Source organism: Lygodium microphyllum, chromosome 9 (genome assembly GCF_053477565.2).
Source record: "Lygodium microphyllum isolate KBCC chromosome 9, Lygodium_microphyllum_v1.1.10, whole genome shotgun sequence".
NCBI classification, from domain to species: Eukaryota; Viridiplantae; Streptophyta; class Polypodiopsida; order Schizaeales; family Lygodiaceae; genus Lygodium; species Lygodium microphyllum.
The window spans coordinates 159,336,874-159,349,629 of NC_141143.1; the positions used below are offsets into that span (position 1 = coordinate 159,336,874).

Genomic DNA, 12,756 nt, shown 5'->3' on the forward strand with positions numbered 1-12,756 from the left:
CTATTTTTCTATATTTTTCGTAGCCCCAAATGTATTTTTCCCCTATTTTTCATGGGTTTTTTATCATTTTCCCCCATTTTCTTCATTTTCTTGTATTTTTTTAAATTGCTGAAAATGAAAACCAGTTTGTGGGCTGTGGCCCTTAGTTCATTTGCAACAAAATTGAAAGATTAGTTGATGTGTATCGACGGTTTTCCCCATTTATATGCCCAAAACCCTTGTTTTTCCCCATTTTTCATGCGTTTTCGGGTTTCTTGACATTATTTCGAGCCATGAAATGGATGTTTTTCATCATTTCTGGTTATAAACAGTAAGAACTCAGAAGAATCAGCAGCATAATCAAATCTTAGTCCATATGAACGGCATTCCATCAATCAAAAGCATAAAACACTAAATTTTCTTTGTAATTTTTTTAGTTTACCGCTTAAACGCGTGTTTCGGGTTTTTTTTTCCATGGCTGTAGATTTGGAAAACAGCAACACTTCATGTCCAGCAACATCACAAATCACCATTCTCAGCCCGTGGAGCAATCCGATCCATGCCGGACAAGCCTCCATCATTCTTCCTTCTTCCTTCTTCTCCCCACATGAACTTGCCTTTAGAAGAGAGAGAGGGAGGAGAGAGAAAGACTAGAATCAGAAATTTCAAACCAGGCCATCATTCGACGGGCGAAGGGCGGCGATATGATCAGCATACGGAGTGTAGGCAAGGGCCAATGTCAAATAGGGGGGTTGTTTGCAGGCAGGGAGAAGCACCACCAAGATGGGAGCGCAAAATTCGGCGCCATCTCTGATCACGTCTTCTTCATCTTCTTCACGATTTTTTCATCCACATTTCATGTGGCATAAAATTTGGGCCCCAAAGTTCATGCCCACTTTGGCCAAAAATAAGTCCACCTTTTCAAATCTTGACCGGTTTCTTGGCCTTTCTCCCGTCCGGACTCGGAATCGAGCTCTGAAAAATCCTGGGCGTCCGGCTTAGCATCCCGCATTGGCCAGTAGCTCGTGTCAACCCGCACAACTGTCTGAAAAATTATGAAAAATCACCAAGTGTCGCTCGGGCGCCTTTAAAGCACTTTGGCGCTTAAAATCATCCTAGATCGAGCCGCCGCCTTTGACGGTGAATATTTTTTCCTTGATATTCATAATTTTTAGCTATTTTTAAGCACTTCCCGTCACCTAAATTCCACTCTCACTCATGTATGTGAAGTCCACATTGCAGTATGGACTATTTTATGAGTCTGGGGTTCAGATACAATTGCATGGATACATTGATGCTGATTGGGCTGGTAGCATTTCTGATAGACGATCTACCAATGGATATGTGTTCTTTTTTGGGAATGTTGCAGTCACTTGGAGCAGCAAGAAACAGCCTACAGTTGCCTTGTCGAGCACAGAGGCTGAGTACAGGGGTGCAGCAATGGCTGCATGTGAGGTAGCTTGGTTGCATAAGCTACTTTATGATATGCATAAGCCTACAGATGGGCCAGTTGTCATTTATTGTGACAACATGAGTAGTATACACTTGGAAAATAACCCAGTCTATCATGCTAGAACAAAGCAGATTGAGGTGCATTATCACTATGTGCGGGAGAGGGTTTTACTAGGTCTTATTGATCTAGTTTATGTCAGCACAGAGGATCAGGTAGCTGACATATTCACGAAGGCATTGGGCGCAGAGAAGCTGCGCAAGTTCAGAGACATGCTTGGTGTGCAGGAATTGGGATTGAGCTCGAGGGGGAGTGTTGAGATATCGAGCTCCACTCGTGATACGCCAGGGTGACCATTGTGTATTTATGTCATCGACCTGTCAGTTGCAGATGCGGTTGGTACACCGCCCATGAATAATAGCTACATGATAGCTATCCTTATCTACTCTAGTTCATGGCTCAGTTAGTATGCCACCTTAGTTAGTTGAGTTTGGTTTGAGACCCATATATAGGGCTTACACAACTAAGAAGAGAAAAACTGTTTTCAACCTCCACCCTTGTGTGTATTCCCCCATTGTGCAAGCAAGAAAGCTACAAGTGAGACTCCTTCCTTCTCTCCCACAATCTTGACAAAGAATACATCCCTTTGCAAGATAACTTGCGTAAGGATCCGCCATCCTTATTGAGGGTATTTAACCTTCCTTCTTGTGAATCAATCACAAGACCATATGACTTCGTACTTGCCGCGCAAGTCCTACATCGAACTAAGCGATAATGGAGTCACGAAACAATCCGTTTCAATTTCTGTCAGACCTAGGGTTTCCTAGCTTTATTACTTTCTTTTAAGAAACTCAGGGATGAACCCTAGTTCTATTACATTTACGATTTACTGACCCTACAATCAGGGAATGTGGGCGAGTATTTAAGGTATAAACGTTTCTTGGATTTTTAAATCATTCCCAATGAATATTTCGCAGCATAGGTATTTCTAAGTTTATATTAATTTGGTTAACTTTTAGAAGGTAATATCGAGATCACCTCTGCACGATTCGTTATCTATGTGACCATTGATTTTTCAATCCTAAACTTTATTGATTTGAGGTTAGGTAAATTCAATTAATCTTCCTTTATCCTTACGAACAAAACTCATGCCAAATAAGCAATCTTTTCCTTGCTAAGTTATGCAGTTAGCAATGATAACTTCCTAGAGTTTAAGCAACGTAAGAAACCTTTCATGATTCGCACCTTCCATGATGACTCGTTATAAAAAGAATAGGGGTTAATAGTGCAAGATGTACTTTTATATCTTTCAGACTTAACCAAAGTATACTACTTTAGTGGGTAAATAATCTTGCTCATAAATCATTTCAATGCATAATACTTTTTGAAGGAAAACTATGTTTATACTTTATTTATTTTGCATGTTTAATTAAACTAAATTCCTTCATCGTAAATAACTAGGACAAAATATATATCTTATCCCTAACAATTCATCTTGCATGATTGAATAAAAACCGATATAAAATTAAGAAGGAAAAACCTGGTTTTGGGGTGAGATATCCACATGGATACCGAGAGATGACCCTCCCGCAGCTACTCCTTGGACTTTCTTAGGCGGCATCGCAGTTGTAGTCCTTCGAACGTGGAAGCAGCTTTACACTCCTTTTCGGAATTCCACCATCGCTTCAATACTCTTCTTCTCTTTTTCGAGGCAAGGAATCGTTAAGGGATTAACCATGAGAAGGGGGTAATAAGACCTTTAAGGTCTTAGTTTCTTCGGGAGGGCAAGGTTTACAAAGCCTAAAGAAAAGGCCCTATAGGGGTATATGCACGGTGCAAGGGTGTGTGTGAGTGTGGTTTTAAAAATATATGAAGGGGCCCTGGGGGATCTTTGGGCACGGGAGTGGAAGGGTATGGGAAGGGGGATCTTGAAGGGATTTTTGGACATGGGGGTAAGTTCCAAGCCGAGGGGAAAGGTGAAGGGTGAAAGGGGGTTTCAAAAAGCACAAGAAGGGGGTTATAGGTTAAACATGGGGGGTTAAGGTGGATAAGACTTTTCAAGCCTTAGTTCTGTTTGGAGGGTTCCAATGGGAAGGGGCTTTATGGGGGCTCCACGGGAAGGGGGCTTAAGGGGGAAAGGGGCTTATGGCTTTTAAGCATGGAGGGGGAAGAAAAAAAAAGACTTATAAAGGCTTAATGACTTTTAACACACGGGGGGTTAAAGCCGTAAGAATCCTCTATGAGGGGATTTAAATCCCGGGGGGAAAAAAAGAAAAAATGAACCTTCAAGAGGAAGGCTTAAAAGAACTCACATGAAGGGGGGCTTAGATCCTCCTCTTAGAAGCTTCTGTGGGCTCAAAGCCACGTGGAGGGAAGGTATGGTGGCAGCTGGCGCAAGATGGCGGTGCTCTTGTTGTAGCAGCTGGCAAGCCTACTTCAGCTCCACCTCCTCGCAGCCCTCGGCTGGAGACCCAGGCAACATTCCGTCCAGACTCCCTCCTTCCTCTAAACCTCACGCAGCCCTATACTTCCCCCCCCCCCCCCGGCTGTCCTTCTCTCACAATCCTGGCGGCGTCACGGCTCCCTGGCTCCCCACTTCAGCTCCACCCCCCCTCATGCTGGCAGCGTCGTCCTCAATTTAAATAGGGGAGGGAAGGGGTGATCCTCCCTCCCCTAACGTGTCAGTGCGCATGGTCCTCCTCCCTCCAAAGCATCCACAAGGATGCTTAGTCATCCGCCATTCCCTCCCTCCCCCCCAGCACGACAGTCGGCTAAGGGAAGGAGGGAAAAAAAAATGCCTAATTTTAAAGAAAAAATATTATCCCTAGTAAGAGGGTATTCATGCGAAATGCGTGTTTCAACTACGGAGCTGTCACATGTCAAATCAAGTATCCATGATGGATCACCACCCGGGTGGAAGGGAAACCCATCATTTAGGTCATAGAAGTACTCGTGATCAACATCCTCTGTAGGCTTAGCCTGGTCAGTGGGCAGGTCATCCTCATCATTGTGCCAATCTTCCATGACATACATGCTATGAACTTTGACCTTAGCTTTCTTGTATGGGCATTTGGAGGCATGATGATCAGTGTACTTATCTCCATACCTAAAGCATAGGCCCTTTTCCTTTCGTTCCTTCAGAACATCTAGGGAAATGAACCGTTGGCTGCCGGATCCATGGGATGGTGATGCATTGGACTGTTTATTCTCAACACTAGAGCCAAATGCTATCTCAAAAGTGCCCATTTTTCTTTCAGCATGGAAGGTGGGGTAAGTGGGCACTTTGGGGTTGTATATACTTGTGCAATTTAGCATCATCGCTAATACTCTCCACATACATGGTCGAGTTCATGAACTGATTTGTGCATTCATGTGCAGTGAGGTTATGTTGGTCAAGAGTGTACCATCGTCTTGCCAATCACTCTTTTTCCATAGGAGACACAAAAACTTGGACCATATGCATTTTAAAATCTTCCCAGTCAGTGAACTGCTGATTCTCTCGATTGATATAGCGCCACATGTGTGGAAAAATCCTTCCAAGTGGAGAGAAGAAAAAAGGATTTTCTGATCATCGGTGCGAGGGTAGATATTGAAGTAGGACTCCAACTTGGATGTCCATTCCTCTAAGTCAAATGGTGAGGGGGATTGACCATTGTACTTTGTGAGGATGATCTTGTCATGCAATTCATGAGGGCCATCCTGCCCATGAAACCCTTGCCGTCCATACATCCCGTGGTGGCCATACATGCCTTTGTTGTCCATACATCCCATGTGGTGCATTAAGCCCATGTTGTCCATTATAACCATGCTAACCATGATTGCCATGCTGGCCATTTATACCATATTTTCCTTGATGGGGCTGATGCATATGGGGTGCATGGGGGCTCCTAGGGAGAGCGGAGGAAATTCGACCAAGGGTGGGAGAAGGCCTCAATGGGATGATGCTTGCATGGTGGACGGGGGAGTTCAACAAGGGCTCATCATGCACATGAAAGGGTTCACCAATCTCATAGGTAGAAGGGGACATTCCCTTAGCACCAAGTATACCCTGTGGACCATGCAACATTTCATGATGTGGAGGACATCTAGACTCATACCTAGAGTCATTGGCCTTCTCTTGGGATGAAGTGGTCGCTAATTGAGCAACAAGAGTAGTGAGCTGCTCTAAGGTCTGTTGAGTCTTCGAGTTTGAGAGAGCCATGTGCTCTATCACTTCATCAAACTTGGACATCATTTGGTGGTGGTTGGTGACCATGTCATTATGCCATTCCATATGACCAAGCTCATGCTGCGTGCCATTAGCATTGTGGGGGTGTCCAAGGGGGATCATTGCATCAGGGAGAGTGGAGCTTAGGGGAAGTATGTACACTTGCATACACGTATCGGGATCAGGATCACTGGGAGGTGGGCAAAGTTCCCCTGGGGCCGGGTTGTGCACCCCTTTTGGATCTTAAGTGGTAAGGGAGGATCATCTCTCTTTTGTCTTACCACCTCGCCTGGCATCGGCCTTTTTCCTCAACTAGAGTATACACATCAGACATTTTTATTAAGCAATTAGTATGAGATGCATTGGAAATTCATGAGATGTAAGGAATGAACAAATGTTGGGGTAGGGGTTACCTTGGCAGTCCAGTGACTCACTGGCTGCTACTTATCCAATTTACAATGGCTATCATTCATTTTGGGAATTATCCAAAATCACAAGACAAAATGGGGGTTAATGTCAACTAATACAATGACTTTCAGGAAGAGATATGATGCATGCACACAAAGAGGATTGAGCTACTACACCTATGCAATCTTGAACCTCTCTAACAAGGGATTAAGCTCAGCAAGTGGCTAAATTGAGAGATTAAGATCAGATTGGCATACCTCTTTAATGATTGGGAAGAGTGTTGAAGCATAACTCATCATGATGTTCGATTGCTCCATCGATCAAGTCCGTTTGGTTGGGGCATCCATGGACTTCAACATTCAAATGCTCCTACTGATGAGGATGGCTCCTGTGCTTATCCCCGAGCTTGAGCTTCAGAGAGGAAAAGCTTCAAGTGAAGCTTACATAGCTGCCCACGAAACTCCCATGCATGCTGAAATCCATGTCTTCATCTAGATAAGATAAATCATTTAAGGGTTGAAGGGCTTGTGGGGGTTGAACTCTCAAGGTCAGATGACTTCAATTGAAGAATCCATGGCTGCCCATACTTTCCCAAACTGTCCAGTTGCTGTGCACCTTGGAGGCTGATTCCTGGGGTCAAGAATGCCAAGGGGGGAGAGAAGTATGCTGAATCAGTGCCCAGGAGTGGTAGGGAGTGGCAAGGCAGTAGGAGGAGAAGGGCAGGAGGGCTAGGGGAGGCAGGAAACTGAGTGCAAAATGCGCCGCATTTTGCGAGCTATTGCCTGCTGTCCCACGTGGGTTGAAGCTTGTCACTAAGGTGTTTGCCAGGCAAGGAATCACCTTGGGAAGCTTGTGGGGTGGTTGAATGTTGAGGCTAAGAGCTCGTTGCAGTAGGAAGAAGGGATTTGGGGGCGGTCCACCATGGGAGCTTGAGGGAAAAGCTTGGTGGGAAAGAGAGGGAAGTCTGGAACAAAAAGTAACTATGGGTTTCCCCTCCTTTAAGGTGTTGAACCTCCAACTTGCCCTGGGGCCCCTAAAATTTGCATGAAAAGAAGTGATGACTTGTTTTTTTGACCGTTTTACCTCTAGATATGTCTAAGTCTCCAGCCATAGCTCTTGCTTGCTCCAAAAAGCTAAAGTTAACTGTAGTCCTTCTTGCTATACCTATACCTGTAAGCTGAGTAATTAGGGTTTTTGGGATTTGAAAAGGAAGAAAGGGGAAAGAAGAAAAGGACCAAAGCCTGAAGCTCAGATACCACTTGTAATGAATGAAGCCGAGAGGAGAAGAGCTGAAGAGAGAGAAAGAGAGCAAGAAGAAGAAGAAGACTAGAAGAGGAGAGAGAAAGACCAAAAAGAGGAGAGAAGGAGGGAGGAAGCCATGGAAGCTGGAGATGAAGGTGAAGAGTGTGTTCTTGATAATAACTGCTTGCCCTAATTTGGGGCTCTTATACCTTATATACCCCGATCAGTGTGACTGGGTGTCTAAACCCTAGTCGGTGTGTATCCGCTTGTTATAGTATTGGCAATGGGTTGCTCATGGCTTGTATAGTAGGTAAAACAGAAAATGAATAATTGGCCAAATTAAGCACTTGTTCAAGTTGTCCTTGTTCAACACTATGTATATAATGGAAATTTATCTATATTGATACAATCTTACTATTTTGCATCTAAAGCTATGATATTTTACTACTCTAAAAGTTGAGGATGATGTTACCAAAAGGAAAAAGATTTAGAGCCAACTATCTTGACAAGAATGATTTACATTAGAGAAATACATAGAAAGAAATCCAATTTTAAAATGCTATTGATACCATTTTCCTCCATGAACATTCGACCCAATCCATATTTTTATGCCATGTGGTTGTGTACTAGTAGAGGATGGTTTTTGCACAAAAAGTTTAGGAAGAATTTGCAAAGGTTGACACTAGAATAGCTCGGGCCTACATTTGTGTATTGATCATGACTTGTAAGAAATGCTTAGAGTTGGGTTTCACCCATGGCTAGCAGGGGGAGTACAACCCACTCCCCTTGCTAGCCTAGATCGCACTCGTGAGCCATAGGGTGAGTGGGGATAACTTCACCTCACACTCACCCTACAAGCACATCTAAGACACGAAGTGATGTTGTCATGCTGGTGTGACCTTGGTGTGAGCAAGGAATACCCTAGGGCAATCTAGCTCTTATGGAATCCGATGTATCTATGTAGCTCACATGCTTTGGTACAAAATATGTGGCTTCTATTGTCAATCTAATGAAATAGAATCTGGCCAAATGAGGCAATGTGGAAAAGAGAAAAAAGGGTGATAATGTTGCAACAAGCCATTAGATTCGTAAATGATGCTTGATGGTGAGTGCCATTAAATCGGCAAATGATGCATGGCGGACACTCTCGAGTAGGAGCTCTCTTGCATCCAATTGTCTTCTCTGTAGCCAAATCAACAAATGTGCACCTAATAGCTGTTGAAACCCTTGCCAATTTGATGTGAGAAAGTAAGCCTTACCACTAAGCCAACGACGATTTATTGATAATTTCGATGCAAACTATGTATAAATAGCACAATGGACATTTTTTACCCTATACCAAACCTTGGTCGCCTAGGGTAGTGTGTTACCAGCCATAAATGTTTAAAGGCATCATATTGCTTGCTAATATATGCCTTTTTTCCCACAAAAAGGCAAATATAAAGCCAATATTGGCCTTCAACCAAGGTTCACGAAAAATATTTTTGCTACTAGATACAAAACCTTTAACTCAAAATTTTAGAGGGATTTCTGAATCAAATTGCATATGTTTGCTATTTTAATAACTAAAAGTTTTGGGAAGTTTAAAGTTTTAAATATTTTTCCTTTAATTTTGAAAGTTTTTCAAAAAATTTGCAATTTATTTTATATTAAACCTCGATTTTCGTAAACAGTGCCTTGAAACTCGACATTCACGCACATTGAAGCCGTTTCAGCTGAAAATTCTTCATTGCCATAATCAATGTGAAAAAGTGTAAGTTTTTTGCCTTTCATTTGCTTTATCTTAGTGCTGCCCTTGCATTTGCACTTTGGACAGCAGCTAGTCACATAAAACCTGAATTTTGCAGCAAGCAATGCTAACTTCTAAGGCAAAAATGATTTGCTCAATAGGTGTGGGGATTCTAACAAGTTGGATGGCACTTGTGAATTGTGATTTTCCACATTCCGAAATGCTGGAGTTTTGCCCAAGGCAGCTACTAAAACTTGTCGAACAATAATTGTTGGCGATCTTAAAGTCAATTGACAACGTGCGAAGAATAAAGGGCTCGCCTATTGCCCTTAAAGGGTTTTGCGTGATGCTGAAGCTTTCAAGTTCCAAGCCATATAGGCTTGAGTTCGTGGACAGAATATAGAGAGGACCGGGAGGAGGTAGGAGCATTCAGGTAAGGAGGGAAAGCATATTTGAGTGGATAAGGGGGAGGAGCAGAAAAAGAAGAGGCCCTGAGAGAGTGATCCAGAGCTAGTTAGTGATAGTCACTACAAGCTTCGGACAGCTGGTGATTTGCAAGGAGTGCGAGCGATTATGGATTTTACGACGAAGATGTGTTCATTGATGGGGTTCTGGGCACTCATACAGGCCTTCATCCCGCCGCCCATGAGGGAATGGTTGGACAACAAGACAAGCTCCTTCTGGGAGTGGCTCTTCCGCACCTCCGACCCCTTCGCCTACCTGGACGTCCATGAGAAAGGCTCCTCCAGCGGCGCATCCGGCACCAACCTGCTCTATCGCCACGTCTCCGTCTACCTGGGCTCCCTGACTACCACGCTGGCGGAGCACGACAGGGTGAACGTCCACCTCGACGGCGAGGCTGGCTCGACGCTGGCGTTCTCGCTGCCGGTGGACGAGACCCTGTGCGACACGTACGAGGGGTGCGAGGTGTGGTGGACGCACAAGCGCCAGGAAAGTTACAAGGGTGGCGGCGGCGGGGGTTTGCTGGGCGGATTCAATAATATGAGATTTCTTGCTGCCGCGGAGGAGCAGAGGACCTTGCAACTGCAGTTCAAAAAGCAGGACCGGGGACGCCTCCTCCCGGCCTACCTCCACCACATCTCCAAAGTCGCGGCGGAGGTCGAGCGGCGTCAGTCCCAGAGGCACCTTTACACCAACCGCTACAGCGACTGGGATGAGGTGCCCTTCAACCACCCCTCCACCTTCGCGACGCTGGCGCTCGAGCCTGACCTAGGAGAGCGCGTGCAGGCGGATCTCAAGGCCTTCTCGGAGGGCGAGGAATACTATCACAAGATCGGGCGCGCCTGGAAGCGGGGCTACCTGCTCTACGGCCCGCCCGGGACAGGGAAGTCGAGCATGATCGCGGCCATATCCAACTTCCTGCATTACGACATCTACGACCTGGAGCTCACGAAGGTGATGGACAACTCCGACCTCAAGTCGCTGCTCATGCAGACGACGCGCAAGTCGCTCATTGTCATCGAAGACGTGGATTGCACCGTCGATCTGTCGGATCGGGCGGAAGGCGAAGAATCGGTCGACGACGAGGGGAATAAAGACTCGGGCCCACCAACAAGGCTGACGCTGTCGGGCCTGCTCAACTTCACGGATGGGCTGTGGTCGTGCTGCGCGGAGGAGAGGATCTTCATATTCACCACCAACCACAAGGACCGGCTGGACCCGGCCCTGCTAAGGAGCGGCCGCATGGACCTCCACATCCTGCTCTCCTTCTGCAGCTTCCCGGCCCTCCAAAAGATGGCGGCCACGTACCTGGGCCTCCGCGACCACAAGCTGTACCCGGAGCTGGAGCGCGCCATGTCAGCCCCAGGAGCCCCCCAGCTCACCCCGGCCTCCGTCGCTGAGACCCTCCTGAGCTCCAAGCACGACCCCGACCTCGGCATCCAGTCCCTCCTCTCCCAATTCAAGAACAATAGTAATGGCGACTCCCAGCTCTCTTCTCCTCTCGATCAACATCATGATGAGCACACGTCCCCGCGCCGGCCTGTAACAGTCCCCACCACACCCACGAGCAAATTGACCTCGATCAGGAGGAAATTAACTCTGGTCGGGTCCCGCAAGAAGAAAACCTAGTGAATTTCACGTGTATGGGCAAGAGAAACAAGATCATCGTCTGCGTATATGGAGGTTACAAAGCTCACAGATACAGCTTTGCACTCGACATATTGTGGCACGGAGAGTGCAGATATTCCGCCACTATATTCTCTACTTCTCTTAATTTGGTTTGGCTACCGCAGAATTTATCTCCATTCTCACTTAATAACCGCACTCCCTCTGGCAACTTTTTGGTTCTCCCCCCCCCCCCCCCCCTCCTCCGGGCCCAACACACACACGTCACACATAGCATGGCCGCGGGCGCCCATGGGAGACAAAAGATAGTGCGTAAAAACTCCACAACCTTTACAAAGTTCCGATGTTACAAAGACCTTTTTCCCCTAAAGGTTAACTAGGTTGATACGTTAGCTAAGTAAAGTAGTATGAAGTTTCATATGCAATTCTTGCATGTTTGTTATGTAGCTGTTTTATTGATGGTGTTTAGATATGTGATATGTTTTAAAGTGAAGTATGTTTGCAGATAAAATTCAGCGTTATTTAAATATATGGAGAATCTTGAAAGGAAAAAATATATATTGATATAGTTCGAGCGAATGATCCTGAGTTCGAACATTCACATTTTTTTGTGCTATATTAAATGAGGTTTCTTTTCTTCAAAAAATAATACTTTTTACATTTTGCTAGATGTCCGTGTATAAATTGTTATACCTTATCTCAAGGTTGTATTTTTCTTACAGATAGTGGCCTGCTCAAAATTCTTAGCCTTGTCTATGCTATCAACTATTGCTTCTATGTTAACCTCGAAGTTATCCTCGAATGGCTGAAATGTTTCTATGTCTTTCTTCATTTTCTTGATGGGATTTCTTCCATGTTGTTGATTTATTTTCTCGATATTGATCGTCTGTCCTATGTACTCCTTACTATTTTTCTTACATCTTGCTGTATGAAGCCTGGATAATTCACTATATGTATATCCTCTATATCATGTGTGTTCAAGGCCTATTGATAAATATTCTTATCTATGAATTTTTCCTTAATTAAACATAACCCTTTTCTATTCAATCTATAAATAATCCTTTTATATGGGACCCTTTTGTATGTAAAAAATGTGTAAAAATGATATTTTTAAAATCCCTTATATTGAACCCACGTGATACATACACATTTTTGAGTGAAATCCTCAGAAGACGAAGTACTTGCTTTTGTGTCTCTACATTGGCACTTTTGGACTAGCTCGTGGGTTTTGGTTGTAGATGTTGCCGGATGATATGAAAGTACTTGAGCTGGTGGGGCAAGACTTGTAGTAGTTTGAGGCTGCAAATTTGGCGCTAGCAGAAGTTTGGTTTCTTCTTGGTTTGCTTCTGTCTACATTTCTACAAGAAAAGTTGATAGTGTTAGTTTTTTTAAAAAAAATATTTGAGAAGAAGTCGTGATTAAGAACTTGCATATTACATATTTTATGTTACTGAATGGATCGGAGTTGAAACTCTGTTTCTGGATGTAGACCTCTCTAGTCAATAGCTATGTGACCTTCTCGATCGTTATTGCAGGATTGTCATAACCTTGATGGTAGTGGTTATTTTTCATGTAATCTTCTAGTATGTCCTTGCCTTCTTTCTTCGTAACTTCTACCAACTCGTTGAGCGAGATGTTAAATTTGTAATGCAG

At 44.5% G+C, this 12,756-nt stretch overlaps 1 pseudogene; it reads left to right on the plus strand.

Annotated features, from left to right (window-relative positions):
* Nucleotides 1-9,399: 9,399 nt before the first annotated feature.
* Nucleotides 9,400-12,426, plus strand: LOC148031793 (AAA-ATPase At5g57480 pseudogene; annotated as a pseudogene).
* Nucleotides 12,427-12,756: the final 330 nt, after the last annotated feature.